Genomic DNA, 11,850 nt, shown 5'->3' with positions numbered 1-11,850 from the left:
TGGTATTGGCAGTCTTTACAGGTCTTTGACTCAGAAATTGTTTAGGGGTTCATCATTCTGATAAACAGTTGAGTCATTTATTAGTGGAGATCGACTATTGGAAATTTCTCGAAATTTCTGGCATAATATCAACTGATTTTTCTATTATGTCAGTCTAAAGTCTATTTTAATTGAGAGGATTTAGTAAATTCCTTATCTTGATTTCTCACCTTGAAAATATAAGACAATTAAGGTTTAATTACAAATACAATTAAATTTTTAATGGATTAAAAATTCTCGAAAATTTTGACCCGATTTTTTTATATATTCACGGTATTTGCTAATGAGAGTCTCTGTTATTCGGAACAAATGTTTACATTGAATTTGAAAGCTAGTTTTTTTCCAAATTCATATAAGATCACAAGACCGAACGCACACTATAGTGCGCCACAATTATAAAAATCGTGATTGAAAATTGTTAATTTAAATGATTTCCAAATTCAAATTAGCCGCCTCAGACGATGGAATCAATGAGGAATAAGCGTGACAGACTTCCGAGAGATCGACATATCGAAGATCTACAAAGATCGAAACATATCGATCGAGTGATCGATAACAATCGATATATCGCGATACCTATCCTTTGTATAACAGGATAAAAAAATCTTTTTTTTCTCAAAAAATAAATCGCTAGTAAAAAAATCGGTACAAAAAAAACTACGAGATACGGAGAAAATTCAGGACTGCAGAATGAGTAATTCGAGCCGTCTCGATATCGTCTGACAAAAAGCACGTGCGCCTAGACATTCCACCGCTCGAATTATCATACTGCTGTGTTGCGGATTATTTCAACGAGATATACAATCTTCTGTATGTGCACGTTTCGCCTGTTTATCTCAGCCAAAGTTTATGTTTTATCCACGTGACGACGTTTGAGGGTGACCACTAGACTCAAGGGTCTACCCGTCCCAATTCTAATCTGTTTACCTCTTCAGTATTATTGTTGATCACTGTCACTATCTAGTTGCGCCATTCGCATAATCAGTTTTCCTTTTCCTTCGGTTATAGATTAGGGGGAGGGGGAATTTGTTATTCGTCTTGGATGGCGTCTTTGGTGTTTATGAATAACACCGGTGAATCTTAGGGTCAACAAGTATTTCTCCACCCATCGCCACAGCTTTTTTCTATCTTTTGTTTGTTTCAGGTACCTTTCGGCATGCCGAGGAAAACCCGGGAATGACGCATTTCCTTAATCTGCTTTTTCCCCCGTTTTCTTTTTTAAATAAAAAAAGTGGAGATAAATTTTCCGAGAAAACTCCGAATACGGCATTGGAAACCGCCGGAAAATAATAATCAAGAGAAATCCTGGGATCGTGTCATTAAATATAATCAATAACTAAGTCTAATTTACCATTTTTGTAATTATTCGATTTACCTCGACGATTCGATTTCTTGGCACAAGTTGTTTTTTTGGTTTTTATTATTATTATTTGAAAATAGTGAACACAAAGGTAAATTAAACTAGAAATTTTTTTCTGTTGATGGAAATGAAAAATTGAAAAGGTTTTTTCTCTTCGTGGAAAAGAAGTTTTTAAGAATTTAGACCCGAAAAAATAATGACAATCTTGTGATGAACTTCCAGTGGTTTTATGACTTCTTTGATTTTTTTTTGAGAAATTCGAGGGTTTTCCGGTTTTTGTGAAAAATTTTTGAAAGAATGAAAGAAGGAAAAAGGTGGTCTACAACTTCTCCAGGAACAACCGGATGCCTGAGGTATGAGTACGATTTTCAAGTAGCCGTGACGAATGGTGTACCCGTAGTCTAGGATAATACTCAAATTGTTGTTGTCAATTGGGTTCACGGGGGGTGGGTGTCTTTTTTCAGTCATTCATTGCGAAATAGATACACCTCCGTGTTTCACAGGTGCGTCACTGGGATAACAAGGGCGACCTTGGAACCTGAAACCCTCGGGCCCCGGTGATGAATAATCGGGATGAGTAGTCGTCAGTGGTCATTCAAGAAATTACCGTTGACTGTTTACTTCGAAAATTCTATAACTATCTCTGTAATTCCGTAGAGAAATTATTGACTCACTCCACCAATATTTTCCTTACTCACCGAGTTATCAGAAAATTATTACATTCAGAAATCAGTAATTTGTTATTAATATTAACAATTCTTACTTTTTTTTATATAGATTTTTTGTTTGATATTATATTTTATATTTTCGGATATAATTTTCTTAAACAGGATTACAATAATGCGCTGATTGCGCGTTAGCCGGTGCGGAAAATTATATATCCGAAGATATATGCGAATATCCGGATATATTTTCAGTCGAAATTGCTGTATGTAAGATATATCTCCGGGATATATATATTGCCTGCCTCGGATACGAGCATACGACGATTACATGAACTTCATTGATGTGTCTCCACTTTGTTAAAGAGAATTGATGAAATTCCGTTACATTCGGGGATCAATTTGATTCCTTGATTCGATGAGAACGAAGATAATTCTGGTGATTTTTGGGATTCCCCTCGATAATCTCAAAACCGTAAGATCGGAGGAAAAAAAATTCCAACGGTCCTCGAGGGGCACCCCTGGGCCCATAGGTGACCCGTACACGAAGGTGAGCACGCACAATGTGCAGAGAGGGATATTCCTTGAATCCTGAATGAACGGTGCACCGAGGCTTCATATTTTTTTCTTCTTTCTTCGGTTGCATGAATAGAAAGGGGCCCTCTCTTCATCCCCCTTGGCCTTAGGTCTCTCCTTTGTCGTTTGAAAACGTACCATTCCGAGTAGAAAGAATCACTCGCAGCTTCTTAGTGCCCTCGTGCGAGCTCTCTTTTGCGCATGATGGTTATGTTTTTGGGGCCTCTTTGTTGAATAACCGTGGAGTGGTACCTGCCGTGATTTTTTTTACCTTTTCTTTCAGCCAACCATGTACCTGCGTATAACTGTGACTATGAAATTCTGGGGCATTCTATTCTTTCTTACCTCTGAAATTGTTTCATTTTTTTCTCTCGACCCCTTTGGCTTTCAACTGGCCCCGAATGTTTCGGTTTCACGAAACTTGTTATTATTTTTTAGTATTTCAAGCTTAATTCGTCAGATCTCGACTGCGATGTTTTTTTTTCTTGGGGAAATTCGGATTGATAATCCTTTTTTATGAGATTTATTTGTCATTTTTTAATAATTATTGGTTTTTTTCTTATCAGTGCGTCTGGTTATTGTTGTATAATTTATCGACGTTAATTCATGAGAAAAATGAGGATTTAATGGAATTGGAAATGTTAACAAATTTACTGCGCATCAAAAGATGAGTTTTATGCAGAAATTTTGAAAAATAGCTGCAATCAAAAATAGTTGGCTGAAATTTTCATAGAGATATTTTCACTGAATGCTCACTAACTTTTTAAAATTGACAATCAATTTTGAATATTGAGCAGTGAATATTTTCCATTTTCCTATCTTATTATTGTTCCCATGACCGTTTTTCCATTAACTTCAATTAAGTCTCTTTTTCCGGAAAATGCAGTCAAAGTTTCATCAACCCCAAAATCCTGAATGCAATTTATTCGATTCAATTCACTTTCCGTTAATTTTTGAAGAAAACCGAGAGTTGGTGCTTTTGTTAAACCGATGGGGGAAATTAAATGTATTTTTTTTTCAAACAGCAGCGTGGAAAAGACACGTTGAAACTCGCCCTCGGTGCCACAGCATCCCCCATCCCCTTGTTGCATCGGGGCTAGTTTGTAAGTTTGTACCTGCTGAAGATGCGTACCCGAGGGCATTCACCTGCGGATTGCCAGGGAAAAGAATCCGTGGATGAATTTTTATTGTGCCAGGGGATGGCGGTGATGGGTGCGGGATGGATGTCACCGAGAAGGGAGAAATCTGAAGGTGCGAGTATGTGAGTTCTTTTTTTATTCTCCTAGACATCTGCCTCATTCCTACGGCGACAGCTGATCGCGGTGCCTTTTTCCTTCCGGGAAAAATCAATGTTGATGTTCCGGGAGGGGAGGGATTTCAATGCCCGAGATAGTGCGATTCAAGTTCCGGTCAACGGACTTTTCGATTTCAAAAGGGAAATAATTTCCTTTGATCGGAGTACCATTTTTTTCTTTTCCCACATTTCCATCAGCTGTTGCGACTCTTGAGTTGATACTTTCGGTGCTGAATTATTTTTTAATGAAGGGTGGAGATCAATTGAGGTAATTGCTTTTATTTAGGAGGGATTCTTGAGGAAGAAATTCAAATCCTTTCGAGTGTTTCAGAATTTATTTCGTATTTTCCGAGTGTTTTACGTTTGAGAGGATTAACCAACCCTTCGTCGAGGCGACAGGGGGGAGTCATCTCGCCAAAGCAAAAGCCGTTAAAACTAAAAGTAGAAACGAGAATGAGTTTCCTCAATCTGCAGATAAGCGAGATGAGTTTTCCGGGAAACGAAAAGTACCATATGTTGGAGATGGTTTTGAGGGTTGAGCGCGTGCGCTATAAATGCCCATCGGGGGTCTGTCAGAGGGCGGGCAGGTGACCCAAAACGCGAGGGGGACTTGTGCTATCTGGAACAGATGACCAGTGCTTTTGCACACGTGCCCTGAGTTTTATACCTGGAGGATTCATCTGTACCGTTAAATTTGACACCCCACTCCGGGAAAATTCATTTTTCAATAGTCAATGGAGTCCGTTCATATTCTTTCTATTTTCCCGCACCGCTGACGAACTCAAATTTCCAGTACGTCAGATTTTTTAGTTCATTTTTCAGATCTATCAAGATTTCGAAGAATTTCGTTACTTAAAATTGACAATTCAAAAAAATTAACGGCAAAACTTTTGTGAAGTGAATTTGTTCTAGAATCGAGGGATAATCATGCGAAAATTGAATATCTCCATTTTTTACAATCTAAGATAATAAAATGGCGAATTGGAGAACAGTTTTACGCTTTTCCTTGGAATTGTTTTTCTCTGACTTTAAGAGAAATATTTTTATATAGTAAAAAATATAATTTTTCAAACCGCGTTGTGAAAATTCACTTTACGTAGTAGTAACACTATAATAGTACATTACGACACTATAGTAATACTACTTTTTGTAGGACGAAAGCCCTTTTTTCACATGTGTCACGAGATAAAATTATTGAAATATATTTATTTCTTATTACAATATGCCGAAAAGTAACATTTCAGGCTTTTCCGCACTTGTTACGAAATATACTATTATCGCGCAGTGGGTTACGTGAAATTTTCCGCACGCTAGGCAGCCAAAATTTTTATTCTGTCCTTGTTGTCGCGCGGCAATGTCTGTAAAAAGTTTATGCCTTGTAAAACGACGCAGATTAAATCACAATTTTTTAACAAGATATAGTCTCACTTGATTCATCGCATTGTGTAGCTGTATAAAATATAACTATATATTTTCTTAATTATGCGAACAAAATCAATCAATTCGATTTTATTTGGCCGTATTCAATGATACGACTTCCACTCCAAACCATTTTTAATTGAAAAACTATCGAGCCGTTGATCAGAAAAAAAATCCTAATCTACTACGCGCCATTTAGACTCGTGAAAAATTCTCCGAATGTGGAAAATTTCTATCTCCAGTTCAAAACAGATCTCAAATAGAAAAAGATGATTTTGCAACTACTTTTTTGAGCTATTCACCGCAAAAATTTAACCAAAAACTGTCGAGTAAATATTTTACATGACAATGACCTTAACTGCGTCTCAATGCACCACGTGTATTGAGCAAAAAGAGTTCGCCAGAGGAAATCTCGTTCCCAAAATGAAGAAACAACGAGCAGCTCGTAAAATGCGAGACCTCCGATTGGACGGCGATGTCACACCGCGCGAGGCCCACCCGTTGTATGAAAACTAGGTCACTAAGGCCCAGCAGGAAGTTGCTTCGAATCCGCAGACCCGACGAAACTCCCAGATACTCTCTTTCTCAATTTCCAATAACAATACTTGAACGAGGAAAAAACACGTTGGTAGTGTCAATAAAAGTCACCATAGGGTTGACGAATCGTCGGGTTATTCCCTTCCACCGGGTACAGAAATACAGTTGTCCCTTTAATGGCCGATCAGATAAAGCAGTCACCTTCTTGTCCAGTGCTGGTGCTCTCTTCCTACCCCGTGGCAGGCGTTTTAGATCGTATCAACCGTTCACACGCTCTCAAGCAGCTCTAAACCTTCCTCCACTGAATCCTGTCATTTTTTTTTGTTCTCGTTCATTCTGGCTTGATGTCATTATAAGATACTTGGCCAGACGTGTTATTATGAACCCTCCGGAGCATTAAGTATTGTAAACAAATCTGAGACGGTTTATTCGATCGTCATTAACAGCTTGACGGATTGCAGAACATGCTGAGAAAAAAAAATTCACACCTCGTGTCATTTCCAGAAAGTTCCCAATAGCTGTAGATTATTACAATTGTATACCTTCACACAGTCATTGCGTTAATTATAAACAATTTTCTGAAATAAATGGATGAATGGGAAAAATTTATTTTTCCATCAGTAATCAGATTTCTAATTGTCCGAATCCATGTCCCCCTGAATTATTTAATTAATTCATTAATAGTTATTATTAGATTCGAAGATATAATTCAAAAGATAATTTGAAAGCATGGAGATAAATCGAGAATAATGCATTGAATATTCGGATTTTAATGAATTTGATGATCGAATTTTGGAATGAGTTTTTGGATTGCTACAGAGTGTATGACAGTCACTTTCACCAAGTGCACAATTGCGACAGGCCTTTCCTCACCCCAGATTGTCTCCGTTCAATCCAGTGGCCCCTTACACATAGGGCATGATAACAATGTGGAGTAACAAATACATGAGTTGTGCGTGTAGTTCATGTGCCTCTAGCTACGTGGGTGCGTATTATAGTCGAATATGAGAGTCGGTCATGCGGTGTGCGGCCTCGTTACACAATATAAAATAAGAACGATCACTTTTATTCAACTCCTCACTGATCTCACTCACCCGTTGTCTCGAAAATTTCACCCGATTTATTATCCCGACGTAACGCACTCAATGCGTAACCTGCTCTCGTTGTCCGACATACTCTCTCGATATTAATTTAATTTTTTAATTGTGATGGCGACTGGACTTGTATGATTGACATGCATCATTGATCTGTTCCGTGATTGTACCGCTGAAACAAGGGGAATGGAATTTTTTACGGGGTTACACCCATGTGGCATAAATGGTTAAATTGCTGAGTGCTTCGGGAATTTTTATCGACGACACGGGAAATCATGAGTGGACAGAATCTCGGCTTTATTAAATTCCACAGCGGCACGTGATTCGTTTTAGATCAGTGAGAAATTACGCAGGTTCATAATCAAATTTTAACAATTGGAACTAATTTTGATGATTCGAGAGAAAGGAAATGCTCTCACCTGTTTCAGGTCAGTTATTTTGGGCATGGAAAATGTCGACTCATGGAGTTTTAGATTTTTATCTTGAAGATTTCATCTTTCTGATCGGTAATCTCAAATTATCGTATCTATTGATTTTTCGTTGATGCATATACCATTTCTTGTTTACTACAATTACAAATTTTTGACGATTCCAATAGATAATGATTTTGCCCAACAACTCCCATGGGTTTTGAAAACCAAAGACTTTTTGTCAAAATTACCAAAAATTTTATAATCTTCCCGGATTTAGGGTAATCTTCGAAATTTACGGTTGTTTGGCATGGTCTGACGAAGATATAAGAATTACGTGGAATTTTGACATAATGTTGTTGAAGCGATAACAGCGATAACATTAATTCCCGACCCCGTTTTGTGGTTATTAATTATCAAAGTTCTCCATTATCATGGCCTTTTATGGAGAATATAAAAAGATTCTGTAAATATAGTCCAAAATATAAAATTTTTTTGAAATATTAAAAATTGATGATTAAAGCAGATATAAAACAATGGTAAAAATTTCATGATTATATAATAATGTAATATAAATATAATATGATATAATTCATGTAATAATTTTTTATGACTATTACTTCAACTAATTAATGCATTGAAATATTAATTGACAATTAATTAGAAATAGAAAGGGTCATAAATTTTTGTTTAACTATACATGCAGAACATCTTTAAAGAGAATAATAAAATTTAAACCGACAAGTAATTACAAAACGACTGATTCTATTTGTCAAAATGCTTTTCGATTGCTCCCAATTTTCAGCAAAAAATTTATTATATTCGCAAGCTATGCCACCTGCACCAGGCAATTAAAATATTTCCATGATTTTATCCAATTGCTCCGCCCAAACTATTTTCCAATAAGAAAAAAACCCTGAAGTGATAAATAAATAGACTGAATGGTCGACTAAAATGTTAAGTATCAATGCGTAAATCGGGCTCAATAATATGTCGTAATAATCATGGGGTCAGGATCTTTCCAGCGTGCTGCCACATATTAATACTCATAATATGTGCCCGCGGATGCGTGACGTCACGCGATATAAATAAAATAATAAAAACAAGTAGTTGACCGAGCCTATTTGGCAGGAGACATTTAACCATTACTTTATGCGTTAGTTTTTCTTTTTCATTTTTTATTTCTACCAATACAATAGGTAGCAAGCTGCCGAATGGATCCGTAGCTATTCAGACAATGATTTTTCCGAAAAACATGAAAATTGAAATATCGTGAAAATTTTGTAGGAACACATATATTCGGACTGAAGCGGCGATAGTAGCCACTCGGGTGGTGTGTGACTTTGAAGGTTATCCAAGCTAAGCAACGTTTAGTGAGGTTGGTACTTGGATGGGTGGCCATTTAGTTAGACCTCTCTGGGTTAGAGGTACTCTGTTCATCGAGCCAGTGTGACTGATGAACACCGCAGAATGACTGCATTACCGATCAGCTGCATGGCTGAGGTTTTCCATGGTTTCCCTTAGTACAAGTCAAATGGGTGCAGTTCAAAAATCAGTTCATGGTGCCTCAAAAAGGCAAAGGATAGTAGGAGAGGCTCAAGGCTATAAGACGGGCGGCGCCTATAAAATCGTCATGGTAGTAGGTGCAGTAGATACAGAAAATAAATCTAAATATATATTCTCACTGATCTATGTAAAGAACATTGAGGGACAGTAAAAGAAAATTAAATCGCTTATATAGTTTCTGAGATATGGGCAAAAAATGTTTCACAAACAATCACCTATATCTCAAAGCTGCTCTACCGATTAGGTTGAAATTTAGAACAGGTCGATCCCATATTAGGACCTATGGACTGACAAAATTTCAGATTTTGGGAATCAACTTACCAATTTATTCTTCTCCTTTCCTAAAAGTTGACCATTAATTTGATAAATTTTCAGATTTTATGGGGGTCCATGACAATTAAAAGAAATAATGAAACTTAAACCAACGGATAATTACAAAGGACTGATTCGCGTATTTCCATTTTTTCGACAGTTCTATATCTACATTCTATGCAATCTCAATTCATTAGAATCTTTGGGAGTGAGTGAATGAACTGGCGATTTATTAACTACTAAAAAATATTGCTGAAGAACTTTATTGTGGTTTCATTATAACGGAAATGTCACCATGAGATTGACTTTCCGGAAAGAATTACGCCCATATAAACAAATTTCTTATAAAAACCTTAAAACGTATTTTTATTTAATTTCAAAATTCGAAAACAACCTTTTTTTGTCACTCCATAATTCTCGACAGAAAAATGTCTCCAGATGTTGATTTTTCATTATAATTTATTGTAATCGGCATTTCCCATTTCTTTTGAACTATTTTTCGTAATATTACAAAGAAAAATTGACTGACAACTGAATGAAAAAAAAAAAAACGAATTTTATCTAGAGCTGTTTAAATCTCAATATTTCGTCGAATAATAAAGAAAGATATAACTCACTGAAAATATTCTGGTTTCTACAGAGTCTATTAAATTCTTGACAATTCGATATGATAATTTTTTAAAAACTTGATATCGACCTGAGTAATAAAAATGATTATAAGACTTATCGGTTTAATTCTATGAAGCATTCAACAGAATTAATGATCTTCGTTAAATTATTTTCAGAAATTGGAGCATGTGCAGTAAGAGTTCCTACACGTGGGGACCCCTCGATAGCAAAGAATCAAACACTGCCCATCATGGGTGCACTGCCTCCAAGCTAGACAAATAATTTATTTAATTATTCACCGAACAATTATGGATTATTATCATTGCTTACCTTCAGATTCAACAATCAGGAGAAAGGCCACTGCCATCACTACCAGCACTGCGGTTAAAAATTTCATCATTAAGCTTAATGTCGCGGAGGAGTTGACTGTTCAGAAGATTCTACGCATTTGGTAATGCCACTCCTTCTAATCTCATACTTATACCCTTCCTACTTTCCGGACGATAAGAATAATAAAGATAATCTTTCCGAATGTTTATCAAATAAACCAAAAGGATGTATGCTTTTTCCTCTAACGATTGTGCGAATTTATAAAAAATAGAAAAAAATTCACTATTTCCTTATTCACCAAGAAATTTCGAGATATGACTAAAAATTGCAGTCAATTACTCTTCAAACCGATCTCTGACCCCTGCAAGTTTGCTCCAAATTCTGAGGAGATCATCTCCAATATTTTGAGAATCGAACCGATGAAATCTGTCGAACTGACAGAAATCGTATCAGATATCTCTGCATCTGCTACCCCTGAAGACATAGACTATTCAATGTTCAAATTTGGCACCCTTCAATTGAACATGTCCATAACTTTGTAATTAATTAATTCAATGGACATGCTCACATCTCTAAATTCCTTGCTAATTCACAATGAAGAAACAGTCTCTCCCAGAATGTTTACGATTATCGTGTCGTTTCTTACCGAGAACCGAAGAATTTATTCAAAGAAATTCATAGACGATTTGCCTTTCATTTGTTACGTGCAATAATCAGGGGAGGGAATTTCCCATCACCTGTGTTCTGTCGATGACAGAGAATTGTATGTGCACCGGGAAACTGCTGAATTGGTTTATGTACGTGAAAATTTAGACACTTGTTTTATTACTTGAACCTCATTGTCATACAGGAATACCTATATTTGAATCTTATCTTTCGTACATAAAAATTTTCACGTTATTAAAGATTAGAGAAATACGAGAGGCTATTCATAGGAGAAATAGTGGTGTCATTGCCTGTGCTAATTACTGGCAATCGCAGGAAAATCAGGGTAATCATTGGTAGTCTCTGCCATCATTTTTAGTCAGTGCAACTTCTCATTTGTTTAACCATTCCTGAAAATTCAGTACCAATGAATATTGATTTTTCAATTTATTAGATCGAGTTATACTTAAAATTTAATGGAATATGGTGGGAACAAATAAATAATTTAAACACAGTGGATTAAATACGTTAATTTTTATTTATTAAAAATGGCACGAGGAAGAAACGTCTGTTCTCTAGGACCTGCTGCAGCAGACTAAAAGTGGTCAACGAGACCAAAAGAAAAATCGTCATCATGAGACAAAAGATCTCCAGTCCCTTTGCCACATAACCTCATTGCTTATGTTTATGTTTTAGTCCTAACATCTCTCTCTATGTTGATTCATTTTTGAAACCATAGAATAGACTCATAAAAATCAATTCATAGAAGACTGAGGCTATATTCCAACAAAAATCTATAACGAAAAATATAACGGAGTTGACCATCATGTAAACTCAGGTGACAAACTTCGTATTTTTATGTTTCAGACCGTTCTACATAATTTACAGGCGAAATGAGAAAATCGAGAAATGGAACGATTGCAATACTTCGATTCGGAAGCAAAAAACGGGTTATTGAACGAATGGAGGCATTTTGTACCTGTTGCGTTGTATCACT

The 11,850-nt window shown here is 36.3% G+C and overlaps 1 long non-coding RNA gene across 1 annotated transcript; it reads right to left on the bottom strand.

The window, feature by feature from the left end:
• Window positions 1–9,516: 9,516 nt before the first annotated feature.
• LOC105264076 (uncharacterized) lies at window positions 9,517–10,325 on the bottom strand. The gene is made up of 2 exons (XR_891958.1): window positions 10,209–10,325; window positions 9,517–10,148 (listed from the first exon to the last, which is right to left on the bottom strand). It is a non-coding gene; the product is annotated as an uncharacterized lncRNA (long non-coding RNA).
• Between the last annotated feature and the right edge of the window lie 1,525 nt (window positions 10,326–11,850).

Source organism: Fopius arisanus, unplaced genomic scaffold (assembly GCF_000806365.1).
Source record: "Fopius arisanus strain USDA-PBARC FA_bdor unplaced genomic scaffold, ASM80636v1 scaffold00019, whole genome shotgun sequence".
NCBI lineage: Eukaryota > Metazoa > Arthropoda > Insecta > Hymenoptera > Braconidae > Fopius > Fopius arisanus.
This window is presented reverse-complemented; position numbering and strand designations above follow the sequence as displayed.